We start from the raw sequence: 14,134 nt of genomic DNA on the forward strand, positions 1-14,134 counted from the left end.
AAACTGTCCTTTGCTATATTGAATAATTGATGTTGAAGAAGAATACATTTCTGTTTCTGGCACAGATGCCATGAACCTTCCTGAATCCACTTCTCTTTTGGAAAGTCTACCCTTTTTCACTATGCTTGGGCTTCATCCTTAAAACTGTGTGGGAAAGTCAGACCAAAAGCCTTTGTAATCTGCATTTGTACAAAATGATTTAGGTTGATAAAACATGGCATGTTTACACTATCACTCATTTTGTGTTGTATTTGGACTACTGCACACATCCTCACCCCAGGTTGTGTTCTTTTTGATCACATTCCTAGCGTAAAGAACTCTAAAGCCAATGTTTTGGCCCGACTTCCACAAGCTTTCCAAATGAGGACCAAGCTGGGTCATATTGCTTAGGTCAGGAAAGATACAAGCGCATTACCAGAATAGAAATGGCAGTGGTGGGATTCGAACCCACGTCTCCTGAGAGACTGGAGCCTAAATCCAGCGCCTTAGACCACTCGGCCACACAACCTTCTTGTACTTGTTTTAGAGGATCAATTTATCGGCATTATGAGACGGCAAACGTATGACATGGCATCGCTTTGGTTGTGGCGTTGCAGGGATAAGCCTGGATCGTCTGCTTGTCCTTTAGAAAACACAGGACAAGCAGTCCTCGTTAGTATAGTGGACAGTATCTCCGCCTGTCACGCGGAAGACCAGGGTTCGATTCCCTGACGGGGAGATGGTTTTGGTTCCTCTTATTTTCATTAATTAACATCTTGTTTAACCTTGAGCAGTGACCACAGTATGCCTCTCTGAAAATTGTGAAGCGTGGACCCAGAGATACTGCACAGTCCTACAGATATTATAGTACTTTACTACCGTTTGTTGCATTTCTCCAAATTAGGATGCATAATAAGTTTTCAAAAAGGAAAAAATGTTTATTAGAGTCAGTGACTCAAATTCAGTATTGCGGATTAATTTGAAACCAAGAATATATATAAAAGATTACAAAAGATTTAAACCTTTTATTAATGACAAATTTGTCAGAATTTAATGTTTTGAAGTCCTCAGTGTCGGTACCTCTACTGTTGGAAGTCCAGTTCTGCGGAAGGAACAAACGCATCTACTTTGGGGTGCATTGGTACTATTTGACAAGGACAAGATATTTTTGTCTCAGAAAACAGACAAGTTTCTCACCAGGAAAACATAAACGATGGTATTTCAATCCAAACCTCCATAAAGCTAGAAAGCTTGTACAGATAGCAGAGTGGCGCAGCGGAAGCGTGCTGGGCCCATAACCCAGAGGTCGATAGATCGAAACTATCCTCTGCTATCTTGAGTGGTTTATGTGAAAGGTATCCGCTAAGTTCCACTTGGATTCTTTGTTTTCACGTCATGATAAGAACACCCATTGTGCAGACTTCCACGCTGAAGAACAGTTGAACAATTTTCCTGTTGCCTTTTTTGAAAATGTCAATGTTAATGATTTGCATCTAATGAGCATAAATATGAGAATTGTGGAAATCAATTGTAAATTGACTGCTCCCAAACAGGTTAGACCGTGTTTCCCTGACCGGGAATCGAACCCGGGCAGCGGCGGTGAGAGCGCCGTATCCTAGCCACTAGACCACCAGGGAGCTGATAACTTACCCAGACATTCGACTCCTGCCTGAGTTTTTGACGGATGCACGAAGCACCCGTACCATGTCAGTTGTACAAAGTCAGAAATGTGTTTTGCAAAGGTCATTGGTTAAAGTCTTTGAGCAGGAACTGTTGTGTCTTAGGAAACTGCTGCAGGAATTTGGACTTGGACGTGGAAAAAGTACACAACTCTAACAAGAGCGAACAGACGTTCCCTTCTCATGTCCTCTATTGACTCCTTGGTGTAGTCCGTGTTGAGGAAGAGGTTGTTGTTTCCACACAATGTCACCAGACAGGCCATCTCCCTCCTGCAAGTCGCTCCGTGCCGACCAGCGATACATGCCATCACTGCGGTGTGATCCGAATACAGGAACAAATACAAGTGGCCTGAGTGTCTAAGGTAGGGGCGCAGATCTTCAAACGACAGGTTGACAAAAACATACATGTCCACCTTTTAGCCATACCAAGTCAATAGAGCAAAACTGTCCTTTGCTATATTGAATAATTGATGTTGAAGATGAATACATTTCTGTTTCTGGCACAGATGCCATGAACCTTCCTGAATCCACTTCTCTTTTGGAAAGTCTACCCTTTTTCACTATGCTTGGGCTTCATCCTTAAAACTGTGTGGGAAAGTCAGACCAAAAGCCTTTGTAATCTGCATTTGTACAAAATGATTTAGGTTGATAAAACTTGGCATATTTACACTATCACTCATTTTGTGTTGTATTTGGACTACTGCACACATCCTCACCCCTGGTTGTGTTCTTTTTGATCACATTCCTAGCGTAAAGAACTCTTAAGCCAATGTTTTGGCCCGACTTCCCCAATTTTCCAAATGAGGACCAAGCTGGGTCATATTGCTTAGGTCAGGAAAGATACAAGCGCATTACCAGAATAGAAATGGCAGTGGTGGGATTCGAACCCACGTCTCCTGAGAGACAGGAGCCTAAATCCAGCGCCTTAGACCACTCGGCCACACAACCTTCTTGTACTTGTTTTAGAGGATCAATTTATCGGCATTATGAGACGGCAAACGTATGACATGGCATCGCTTTGGTTGTGGCGTGGCAGGGATAAGCCTGGATCGTTTGCTTGTCCTTTAGAAAACACAGGACAAGCAGTCCTCGTTAGTATAGTGGACAGTATCTGCGCCTGTCACGCGGAAGACCAGGGTTCGATTCCCTGACGGGGAGATGGTTTTGGTTCCTTTTATTTTCATCAATTAACATCTTGTTTAACCTTGAGCAGTGACCACAGTATGCCTCTCTTAAAATTGTGAAGCGTGGACCCAGAGATACTGCACAGTCCTACAGATATTATAGTACTTTACTACCGTTTGTTGCATTCCTCCAAATCAAAAAGGAAAAAATGTTTTTTAGAGTCAGTGACTCAAATTCAGTATTGCGGATTAATTTGAAACCAAGAATATATGTAAAAGATTACAAAAGATTTAAACCTTTTATTAATGACAAATTTGTCAGAATTTAATGTTTTGAAGTCCTCAGTGTCGGTACCTCTACTGTTGGAGGTCCAGTTCTGCGGAAGAAACAAACGCATCTACTTTGGGGTGCATTAGTACTATTTGACAAGGACAAGATATTTTTGTCTCAGAAAACAGACAAGTTTCTCACCAGGAAAACATAAACGATGGTATTTCAATCTAAACCTCCATAAAGCTAGAAAGCTTGTACAGATAGCAGAGTGGCGCAGCGGAAGCGTGCTGGGCCCGTAACCCAGAGGTCGATAGATCGAAACTATCCTCTGCTATCTTGAGTGGTTTATGTGAAAGGTATCCGCTAAGTTCCACTTGGATTCTTTGTTTTCACGTCATGATAAGAACACCCATTGTGCAGACTGCCACGCTGAAGAACAGTTGAACAATTTTCCTGTTGCCTTTTTCGAAAATGTCAATGTTAATGATTTGCATCTAATGAGCATAAATATGAGAATTGTGGAAATCAATTGTAAATTGACTGCTCCCAAACAGGTTAGACCGTGTTTCCCTGACCGGGAATCGAACCCGGGCCGCGGCGGTGAGAGCGCCGTATCCTAGCCACTAGAACACCAGGGAGCTGATAACTTACCCAGACACTTGACTCCTGCCTGAGTTTTTGACGGATGCACGAACCACCCGTACCATGTCAGTTGTACAAAGTCAGAAATGTGTTTTGCAAAGGTCATTGGTTAAAGTCTTTGAGCAGGAACTGTTGTGTCTTAGGAAACTGCTGCAGGAATATGGACTTGGACGTGGAAAAAGTACACAACTCTAACAAGAGTGAACAGACGTTCCCTTCTCATGTCCTCTATTGACTCCTTGGTGTAGTCCGTGTTGAGGAAGAGATTGTTGTTTCCACACAATGTCACCAGACAGGCCATCTCCCTCCTGCAAGTCGCTCCGTGCCGACCAGCGATACATGCCATCACTGCGGTGTGATCCGAATACAGGAACAAATACAAGTGGCCTGAGTGTCTAAGGTAGGGGCGCAGATCTTCAAACGACAGGTTGACAAAAACATACATGTCCACCTTTTAGCCATACCAAGTCAATGGAGCAAAACTGTCCTTTGCTATATTGAATAATTGATGTTGAAGATGAATACATTTCTGTTTCTGGCACAGATGCCATGAACCTTCCTGAATCCACTTCTCTTTTGGAAAGTCTACCCTTTTTCACTATGCTTGGGCTTCATCCTTAAAACTGTGTGGGAAAGTCAGACCAAAAGCCTTTGTAATCTGCATTTGTACAAAATGATTTAGGTTGATAAAACATGGCGTATTTACACTATCACTCATTTTGTGTTGTATTTGGACTACTGCACACATCCTCACCCCTGGTTGTGTTCTTTTTGATCACATTCCTAGCGTAAAGAACTCTAAAGCCAATGTTTTGGCCCGACTTCCACAAGCTTTTCAAATGAGGACCAAGCTGGGTCATATTGCTTAGGTCAGGAAAGATACAAGCGCATTACCAGAATACAAATGGCAGTGGTGGGATTCGAACCCACGCCTCCTGAGAGACTGGAGCCTAAATCCAGCGCATTAGACCACTCGGCCACACAACCTTCTTGTACTTGTTTTAGAGGATCAATTTATCGCAATTATGAGACGGCAAACGTATGACATGGCATCGCTTTGGTTGTGGCGTGGCAGGGATAAGCCTGGATCGTTTGCTTGTCCTTTAGAAAACACAGGACAAGCAGTCCTCGTTATTATAGTGGACAGTATCTCCGCCTGTCACGCGGAAGACCAGGGTTCGATTCCCTGACGGGGAGATGGTTTTGGTTCCTTTTATTTTCATCAATTAACATCTTGTTTAACCTTGAGCAGTGACCACAGTATGCCTTTCTGAAAATTGTGAAGCGTGGACCCAGAGATACTGCACAGTCCTACAGATATTATAGTACTTTACTACCGTTAGTTGCATTCCTCCAAATCAGGATGCATAACAAGTTTTCAAAAAGGAAAAAATGTTTATTAGAGTCAGTGATTCAAATTAAGTATTGCGGATTAATTTGAAACCAAGAATATATGTAAGACATTAGAAAAGATTTGAACCTTTTATTAATGACAAATTTGTCAGAATGTAATGTTTTGAAGTCCACAGTGTCGGTACCTCAACTGTTGGAAGTCCAGTTCTGCGGAAGAAACAAACGCATCTACTTTGGGGTGCATTGGTACTATTTGACAAGGACAAATGATTTTTGTCTCAGAAAACAGACAAGTTTCTCACCAGGAAAACATAAGCGATGGTATTTCAATCTACACCTCCATAAAGCTAGAAAGTATGTACAGTTAGCAGAGTGGCGCAGCGGAAGCGTGCTGGGCCCATAACCCAGAGGTCGATAGATCGAAACTATCCTCTGCTATCTTGAGTATTTTATGTGAAAGGTATCCGCTAAGTTCCACTTGGATTCTTTGTTTTCACATCATGATAAGAACACCCATTTTGCTGAAGAACAGTTGAACAATTTTCCTGTTGCCTTTTTTGAAAATGTCAATGTTAATGATTTGCATCTAACGAGCATAAATATGAGAATTGTGGAAATCAATTGTAAATTGACTGCTCCCAAACAGGTTAGACCGTGTTTCCCTGACCGAGAATCGAACCCGGGCCGCGGCGGTGAGAGCGTCGAATCCTAGCCACTAGACCACCAGGGAGCTGATAACTTACCCAGACACTTGCATCCTGCCTGAGTTTTTGACGGATGCACGAAGCACCCGTACCATGTCAGTTGTACAAAGTCAGAAATGTGTTTTGCAAAGGTTAAAGTCTTTGAGCAGGAATTGTTGTGTCTTAGAAAACTGCTGCAGGAATATGGACTTGGACTAGGGTGACCAGGTGTCCGGATTTAGGCCGGACAGTCCGGATTTTTTATGCCCTGTCCGGCGTCCGGCGCAGCATCAAGCCGGACATGTATTTGTCCTCCTTTTTGAGGCACTAGGCTTGAAGAGCGGAGTTTTTTCATCTTTGCTGGGCTGCAGCGCGATAGCCAATCAAAGACCGTAAAAAATGCCCCCAACGCAGTAACATATCAAATGATTGGCTAAGAGCGGTGTCGGATACAAATCTGCTTATCATTGGTTAAAAAAGTAAACAAGGGTCCATGTGCTGCTGCGGCATGACATTGACAGAAAGTTAGCATCATGCCAAAACGCAAGACCTCGTGTAATTCTGAATGGACAAAAGAGCACGAATTTATAACGAAAAGCAATCGAGACTCATTCCGTGGCTTCTGCACACTTTGTCGATGTGATGTCGACGTAAGTAGTCAGGGGAAATCTGCAATTGAACGGCATACGGGTACGGATAAACATAAAAGTAATAAACGTGCGGCACCTCTTCAATGAGGACATTTTTTCGTGAAGTTTCGTCGCCCCTGGATGACAAGATAACCGCTGCGAGCTGTGCAAGGTGTACCATGCTGTAAAGCAGTGGTTCTCAAATGGTACCCTGGGGGTATGTAATGTAATGTAAGTTCATAAACTGAACATCAAATCAAGTCGGCTATTCCATTCATTACCATAAACCCAGAGTTTCCCCCATGCCATGATGGTTTGACCCTCACTAAAATGTATGTCAAAAAGAACTGTGAAAAGAAATGCAACAATGCAATATTCAGTGTTGACAGCTACATTTTTTGTAGACATGTTCCATAAATATTGATGTTAAAGATTTCTTTTTTTGTGAAGAAATGTTTAGAATTAAGTTCCTAAATCCAGGTGGATCTCTATTACAATCCCCAAAGAGGGCACTATAAGTTGATGATTACTTCTATGTGTAGAAATCTTTATTTATAATTGAATCACTTGTTTATTTTTCAACAAGTTTTTAGTTATTTTATATATTTTTTTCCAAATAGTTCAAGAAAGACCACTACAAATGAGCAATATTTTGCACTGTTATACAATTTAATAAACCAGAAACTGATGACATAGTGCTATATTTTACTTCTTTATCTCTTTTTTTCAACCAAAAATGCTTTGCTCTGATTAGAGGGTACTTGAATTAAAAAAATGTTCACAGGGGGTACATCACTGAAAAAAGGTTGAGAACCACTGCTGTAAAGCATCACCAGTCCTACAGAAGTTTAGACTGCGGCATGAAAGTGGACCGGGAGATTTTCAGTGACTATCCCACAGCTAAAGGGATGGCCTGTGGCCGAACAAAAGCCAAGGCATTGTGCGAGAACGTCATCGCTCACTATTCGGTACAGGAACATACCGACTACATAAAAGAAAACAACCTACCCTTTTCCGTGGCAACCGACGCCTCAAATAAAGGAACAAACAAGTGTTTTCCCATTGTGGTAAGGTATTTTCACTTTGATGAAGGCATCCAACATGTCCTGTTGGATTTTTATAGTGACAGCAACGAAACGTCAGAAGCCATAACAAACCAGCTGCTGGCAAAACTTTAGATGTCTGGCTTAGAGGTGAAAAACATGTCTGCATATGCAGCAGACAATGCCAGTGTCAATTGTGGCAAACATAACAGTGTGTATCAGAAGTTGAAACTGAGCCAAAAAGATGTGCTCCCTGCAAACTGTTTGGCCCATATTCTGCATAAAGCAACCAGATATGCAGCAAGCAGCCTTGATGTTGATGTGGAAAATTTTTTGTGGCATTTTTTTTAAATTATATATGTTAACTACATTTAAGTCCACACATGTTATGCTTTGTGGTACTCTGCACTTGAAAAGATTCATCTCAGTGGTCACTTTTTGAACACCACAATGTATTGAATAAATACAAATACTGTTAACAAACACTTGACTCTAATATTTTTTCCTATTCAGCCACACAAACATCTTTAAACCACTCAAAATTGTACTATAAATAAGAGTATACCAGAGTCCTATGTACACCATAGTAATTTATTGATATGGCGCATAATGTCCTCCTTTTTGGTGTCATGGAAATGGTCACCCTAACTTGGACGTGGAAAAAGTACACAACTCTAACAAGAGCGAACAGACGTTCCCTTCTCATGTCCTCTATTGACTCCTTGGTGTAGTCCGTGTTGAGGAAGAGGTTGTTGTTTCCACACAATGTCACCAGACAGGCCATCTCCCTCCTGCAAGTCGCTCCGTGCCGACCAGCGATACATGCCATCACTGCGGTGTGATCCGAATACAGGAACAAATACAAGTGACCTGAGTGTCTAAGGTAGGGGCGCAGATCTTCAAACGACAGGTTGACAAAAACATACATGTCCACCTTTTAGCCATACAAAGTCAATGGAGCAAAACTGTCCTTTGCTCTATTGAATAATTGATGTTGAAGATGAATACATTTTTGTTTCTGGCACAGATGCCATGAACCTTCCTGAATCCACTTCTCTTTGGAATGTCTACCTTTTCACTATGCTTGGGCTTCATCCTTAAAACTGTGTGGGAAAGTCAGACCAAAAGCCTTTGTAATCTGCATTTGTACAAAATGATTTAGGTTGATAAAACATGGCGTGTTTACACTATCACTCATTTTGTGTTGTATTTGGACTACTGCACACATCCTCACCCCTGGTTGTGTTCTTTTTGATCACATTCCTAGCGTAAAGAACTCCAAAGCCAATGTTTTGGCCCGACTTCCACAAGCTTTCCAAATGAGGACCAAGCTGGGTCATATTGCTTAGGTCAGGAAAGATACAAGTGCATTACCAGAACAGAAATGGCAGTGGTGGGATTTGAACCCACGCCTCCTGAGAGAGTGGAGCCTAAATCCAGCGCCTTAGACCACTCGGCCACACAACCTTCTTGTACTTGTTTTAGAGGATCAATTTATCGGCATTATGAGACGGCAAACGTATGACATGGCATCGCTTTGGTTGTGGCGTGGCAGGGATAAGCCTGGATCGTTTGCTTGTCCTTTAGAAAACACAGGACAAGAAGTCCTCGTTAGTATAGTGGACAGTATCTCCGCCTGTCACGCGGAAGACCAGGGTTCGATTCCCTGACGGGGAGATGGTTTTGGTTCCTCTTATTTTCATCAATTAACATCTTGTTTAACCTTGAGCAGTGACCACAGTATGCCTCTCTGAAAATTGTGAAGCGTGGACCCAGAGATACTGCACAGTCCTACAGATATTATAGTACTTTACTACCGTTTGTTGCATTCCTCCAAATCAAAAAGGAAAAAATGTTTATTAGAGTCAGTGACTCAAATTCAGTATTGCGGATTAATTTGAAACCAAGAATATATGTAAAAGATTACAAAAGATTTAAACCTTTTATTAATGACAAATTTGTCAGAATTTAATGTTTTGAAGTCCTCAGTGTCGGTACCTCTACTGTTGGAAGTCCAGTTCTGCGGAAGAAACAAACGCATCTACTTTGGGGTGCATTGATACTATTTGACAAGGACAAGATATTTTTGTCTCAGAAAACAGACAAGTTTCTCACCAGGAAAACATAAACGATGGTATTTCAATCTAAACCTCCATAAAGCTAGAAACCTTGTACAGATAGCAGAGTGGCGCAGCGGAAGCGTGCTGGGCCCATAACCCAGAGGTCGATAGATCGAAACTATCCTCTGCTATCTTGAGTGGTTTATGTGAAAGGTATCCGCTAAGTTCCACTTGGATTCTTTGTTTTCACGTCATAATAAGAACACCCATTGTGCAGACTTCCACGCTGAAGAACAGTTGAACAATTTTCCTGTTGCCTTTTTTGAAAATGTCAATGTTAATGATTTGCATCTAATGAGCATAAATATGAGAATTGTGGAAATCAATTGTAAATTGCCTGCTCCCAAACAGGTTAGACCGTGTTTCCCTGACCGGGAATCGAACCCGGGCCGCGGCGGTGAGAGCGCCGTATCCTAGCCACTAGACCACCAGGGAGCTGATAACTTACCCAGACACTTGACTCCTGCCTGAGTTTTTGACGGATGCACGAAGCACCCGTACCATGTCAGTTGTACAAAGTCAGAAATGTGTTTTGCAAAGGTCATTGGTTAAAGTCTTTGAGCAGGAACTGTTGTGTCTTAGGAAACTGCTGCAGGAATTTGGACTTGGACGTGGAAAAAGTACACAACTCTAACAAGAGCGAACAGACGTTCCCTTCTCATGTCCTCTATTGACTCCTTGGTGTAGTCCGTGTTGAGGAAGAGGTTGTTGTTTCCACACAATGTCACCAGACAGGCCATCTCCCTCCTGCAAGTCGCTCCGTGCCGACCAGCGATACATGCCATCACTGCGGTGTGATCCGAATACAGGAACAAATACAAGTGGCCTGAGTGTCTAAGGTAGGGGCGCAGATCTTCAAACGACAGGTTGACAAAAACATACATGTCCACCTTTTAGCCATACCAAATCAATGGAGCAAAACTGTCCTTTGCTATATTGAATAATTGATGTTGAAGATGAATACATTTCTGTTTCTGGCACAGATGCCATGAACCTTCCTGAATCCACTTCTCTTTTGGAAAGTCTACCCTTTTTCACTATGCTTGGGCTTCATCCTTAAAACTGTGTGGGAAAGTCAGACCAAAAGCCTTTGTAATCTGCATTTGTACAAAATGATTTAGGTTGATAAAACATGGCGTGTTTACACTATCACTCATTTTGTGTTGTATTTGGACTACTGCACACATCCTCACCCCTGGTTGTGTTCTTTTTGATCACATTCCTAGCGTAAAGAACTCTAAAGCCAATGTTTTGGCCCGACTTCCACAAGCTTTCCAAATGAGGACCAAGCTGGGTCATATTGCTTAGGTCAGGAAAGATACAAGCGCATTACCAGAATAGAAATGGCAGTGGTGGGATTCTAACACACGTCTCCTGAGAGACTGGAGCCTAAATCCAGCGCCTTAGACCACTCGGCCACACAACCTTCTTGTACTTGTTTTAGAGGATCAATTTATCGGCATTATGAGACGGCAAACGTATGACATGGCATCGCTTTGGTTGTGGCGTGGCAGGGATAAGCCTGGATCGTTTGCTTGTCCTTTAGAAAACACAGGACAAGCAGTCCTCGTTAGTATAGTGGACAGTATCTCCGCCTGTCACGCGGAAGACCAGGGTTCGATTCCCTGACGGGGAGATGGTTTTGGTTCCTCTTATTTTCATCAATTAACATCTTGTTTAACCTTGAGCAGTGACCACAGTATGCCTCTCTGAAAATTGTGAAGCGTGGACCCAGAGATAATGCACAGTCCTACAGATATTATAGTACTTTACTACCGTTTGTTGCATTCCTCCAAATCAAAAAGGAAAAAATGTTTATTAGAGTCAGTGACTCAAATTCAGTATTGTGGATTAATTTGAAACCAAGAATATATGTAAAAGATTACAAAAGATTTAAACCTTTTATTAATGACAAATTTGTCAGAATTTAATGTTTTGAAGTCCTCAGTGTCGGTACCTCTACTGTTGGAAGTCCAGTTCTGCGGAAGAAACAAACGCATCTACTTTGGGGTGCATTGGTACTATTTGACAAGGACAAGATATTTTTGTCTCAGAAAACAGACAAGTTTCTCACCAGGAAAAAATAAACGATGGTATTTCAATCTAAACCTCCATAAAGCTAGAAAGCTTGTACAGATAGCAGAGTGGCGCAGCGGAAGCGTGCTGGGCCCATAACCCAGAGGTCGATAGATCGAAACTATCCTCTGCTATCTTGAGTGGTTTATGTGAAAGGTATCCGCTAAGTTCCACTTGGATTCTTTGTTTTCACGTCATGATAAGAACACCCATTGTGCAGACTTCCACGCTGAAGAACAGTTGAACAATTTTCCTGTTGCCTTTTTTGAAAATGTCAATGTTAATGATTTGCATCTAATGAGCATAAATATGAGAATTGTGGAAATCAATTGTAAATTGACTGGTCCCAAACAGGTTAGACCGTGTTTCCCTGACCGGGAATCGAACCCGGGCCGCGGTGGTGAGAGCGCCGTATCCTAGCCACTAGACCACCAGGGAGCTGATAACTTACCCAGACACTTGACTCCTGCCTGAGTTTTTGACGGATGCACGAAGCACCCGTACCATGTCAGTTGTACAAAGTCAGAAATGTGTTTTGCAAAGGTCATTGGTTAAAGTCTTTGAGCAGGAACTGTTGTGTCTTAGGAAACTGCTGCAGGAATATGGACTTGGACGTGGAAAAAGTACACAACTCTAACAAGAGCGAACAGACGTTCCCTTTTCATGTCCTCTATTGACTCCTTGGTGTAGTCCGTGTTGAGGAAGAGGTTGTTGTTTCCACACAATGTCACCAGAAAGGCCATCTCCCTCCTGCTAGTCGCTCCGTGCCGACCAGCGATACATGCCATCACTGCGGTGTGATCCGAATACAGGAACAAATACAAGTGGCCTGAGTGTCTAAGGTAGGGGCGCAGATCTTCAAAAGACAGGTTGACAAAAACATACATGTCCACCTTTTAGCCATACCAAGTCAATGGAGCAAAACTGTCCTTTGCTATATTGAATAATTGATGTTGAAGATGAATACATTTCTGTTTCTGGCACAGATGCCATGAACCTTCCTGAATCCACTTCTCTTTTGGAAAGTCTACCCTTTTTCACTATGCTTGGGCTTCATCCTTAAAACTGTGTGGGAAAGTCAGACCAAAAGCCTTTGTAATCTGCATTTGTACAAAATGATTTAGGTTGATAAAACATGGCGTGTTTACACTTTCACTCATTTTGTCTTGTATTTGGACTACTGCACACATCCTCACCCCTGGTTGTGTTCTTTTTTATCACATTCCTAGCGTAAAGAACTCTAAAGCCAATGTTTTGGCCCGACTTCCACAAGCTTTTCAAATGAGGACCAAGCTGGGTCATATTGCTTAGGTCAGGAAAGATACAAGCGCATTACCAGAATAGAAATGGCAGTGGTGGGATTCGAACCCACGTCTCCTGAGAGACTGGAGCCTAAATCCAGCGCCTTAGACCACTCGGCCACACAACCTTCTTGTACTTGTTTTAGAGGATCAATTTATCGGCATTATGAGACGGCAAACGTATGACATGGCATCGCTTTGGTTGTGGCGTGGCAGGGATAAGCCTGGATCGTTTGCTTGTCCATTAGAAAACACAGGACAAGCAGTCCTCTTTAGTATAGTGGACAGTATCTCCGCCTGTCACGCGGAAGACCAGGGTTCGATTCCCTGACGGGGAGATGGTTTTGGTTCCTCTTATTTTCATCAATTAACATCTTGTTTAACCTTGAGCAGTGACCACAGTATGCCTCTCTGAAAATTGTGAAGCGTGGACCCAGAGATACTGCGCAGTCCTACAGATATTATAGTACTTTACTACCGTTTGTTGCATTCCTCCAAATCAAAAAGGAAACAATTTTTATTAGAGTCAGTGACTCAAATTCAGTATTGCGGATTAATTTGAAACCAAGAATATATGTAAAAGATTACAAAAGATTTAAACCTTTTATTAATGACAAATTTGTCAGAATTTAATGTTTTGAAGTCCTCAGTGTCGGTACCTCTACTGTTGGAAGTCCAGTTCTGCGGAAGAAACAAACGCATCTACTTTGGGGTGCATTGGTACTATTTGACAAGGACAAGATATTTTTGTCTCAGAAAACAGACAAGTTTCTCACCAGGAAAACATAAACGATGGTATTTCAATCTAAACCTCCATAAATCTAGAAAGCTTGTACAGATAGCAGAGTGGCGCAGCGGAAGCGTGCTGGGCCCATAACCTAGAGGTCGATAGATCGAAACTATCCTCTGCTATCTTGAGTGGTTTATGTGAAAGGTATCCGCTAAGTTCCACTTGGATTCTTTGTTTTCACGTCATGATAAGAACACCCATTGTGCAGACTTCCACGCTGAAGAACAGTTGAACAATTTTCCTGTTGCCTTTTTTTGAAAATGTCAATGTTAATGATTTGCATCTAATGAGCATAAATAGCAGAATTGTGGAAATCAATTGTAAATTGACCGCTCCCAAACAGGTTAGACCGTGTTTCCCTGACCGGGAATCAAACCCGGGCCGCTGCGGTGAGAGCGCCGTATCCTAGCCACTAGACCACCAGGGAGCTGATAACTTACC

At 42.3% G+C, this 14,134-nt stretch overlaps 14 non-coding genes across 14 annotated transcripts; 4 read left to right on the forward strand and 10 right to left on the reverse strand.

The window, feature by feature from the left end:
- Positions 1 to 426: 426 nt before the first annotated feature.
- Positions 427 to 508, reverse strand: trnal-uag (transfer RNA leucine (anticodon UAG)). Its single transcript has one exon. It is a non-coding gene; the product is annotated as a tRNA-Leu (tRNA).
- Positions 509 to 646: 138 nt separating this feature from the next.
- trnad-guc (transfer RNA aspartic acid (anticodon GUC)) lies at positions 647 to 718 on the forward strand. Its single transcript has one exon. It is a non-coding gene; the product is annotated as a tRNA-Asp (tRNA).
- An 826-nt stretch (positions 719 to 1,544) lies between these two features.
- trnae-cuc (transfer RNA glutamic acid (anticodon CUC)) lies at positions 1,545 to 1,616 on the reverse strand. The gene has a single exon. It is a non-coding gene; the product is annotated as a tRNA-Glu (tRNA).
- A 908-nt stretch (positions 1,617 to 2,524) lies between these two features.
- On the reverse strand, positions 2,525 to 2,606 carry trnal-uag (transfer RNA leucine (anticodon UAG)). The gene has a single exon. It is a non-coding gene; the product is annotated as a tRNA-Leu (tRNA).
- A 712-nt stretch (positions 2,607 to 3,318) lies between these two features.
- trnat-cgu (transfer RNA threonine (anticodon CGU)) lies at positions 3,319 to 3,390 on the forward strand. The gene has a single exon. It is a non-coding gene; the product is annotated as a tRNA-Thr (tRNA).
- Positions 3,391 to 3,622: 232 nt separating this feature from the next.
- Positions 3,623 to 3,694, reverse strand: trnae-cuc (transfer RNA glutamic acid (anticodon CUC)). The gene has a single exon. It is a non-coding gene; the product is annotated as a tRNA-Glu (tRNA).
- Positions 3,695 to 4,603: 909 nt separating this feature from the next.
- On the reverse strand, positions 4,604 to 4,685 carry trnal-uag (transfer RNA leucine (anticodon UAG)). Its single transcript has one exon. It is a non-coding gene; the product is annotated as a tRNA-Leu (tRNA).
- A 4,106-nt stretch (positions 4,686 to 8,791) lies between these two features.
- trnal-uag (transfer RNA leucine (anticodon UAG)) lies at positions 8,792 to 8,873 on the reverse strand. The gene has a single exon. It is a non-coding gene; the product is annotated as a tRNA-Leu (tRNA).
- A 138-nt stretch (positions 8,874 to 9,011) lies between these two features.
- On the forward strand, positions 9,012 to 9,083 carry trnad-guc (transfer RNA aspartic acid (anticodon GUC)). The gene has a single exon. It is a non-coding gene; the product is annotated as a tRNA-Asp (tRNA).
- An 806-nt stretch (positions 9,084 to 9,889) lies between these two features.
- Positions 9,890 to 9,961, reverse strand: trnae-cuc (transfer RNA glutamic acid (anticodon CUC)). The gene has a single exon. It is a non-coding gene; the product is annotated as a tRNA-Glu (tRNA).
- A 1,129-nt stretch (positions 9,962 to 11,090) lies between these two features.
- On the forward strand, positions 11,091 to 11,162 carry trnad-guc (transfer RNA aspartic acid (anticodon GUC)). Its single transcript has one exon. It is a non-coding gene; the product is annotated as a tRNA-Asp (tRNA).
- An 806-nt stretch (positions 11,163 to 11,968) lies between these two features.
- Positions 11,969 to 12,040, reverse strand: trnae-cuc (transfer RNA glutamic acid (anticodon CUC)). Its single transcript has one exon. It is a non-coding gene; the product is annotated as a tRNA-Glu (tRNA).
- A 909-nt stretch (positions 12,041 to 12,949) lies between these two features.
- On the reverse strand, positions 12,950 to 13,031 carry trnal-uag (transfer RNA leucine (anticodon UAG)). The gene has a single exon. It is a non-coding gene; the product is annotated as a tRNA-Leu (tRNA).
- A 1,017-nt stretch (positions 13,032 to 14,048) lies between these two features.
- Positions 14,049 to 14,120, reverse strand: trnae-cuc (transfer RNA glutamic acid (anticodon CUC)). Its single transcript has one exon. It is a non-coding gene; the product is annotated as a tRNA-Glu (tRNA).
- Positions 14,121 to 14,134: the final 14 nt, after the last annotated feature.

The sequence above is a fragment of the Nerophis lumbriciformis genome, linkage group LG23 (assembly GCF_033978685.3).
Source record: "Nerophis lumbriciformis linkage group LG23, RoL_Nlum_v2.1, whole genome shotgun sequence".
Taxonomy (NCBI): domain Eukaryota; kingdom Metazoa; phylum Chordata; class Actinopteri; order Syngnathiformes; family Syngnathidae; genus Nerophis; species Nerophis lumbriciformis.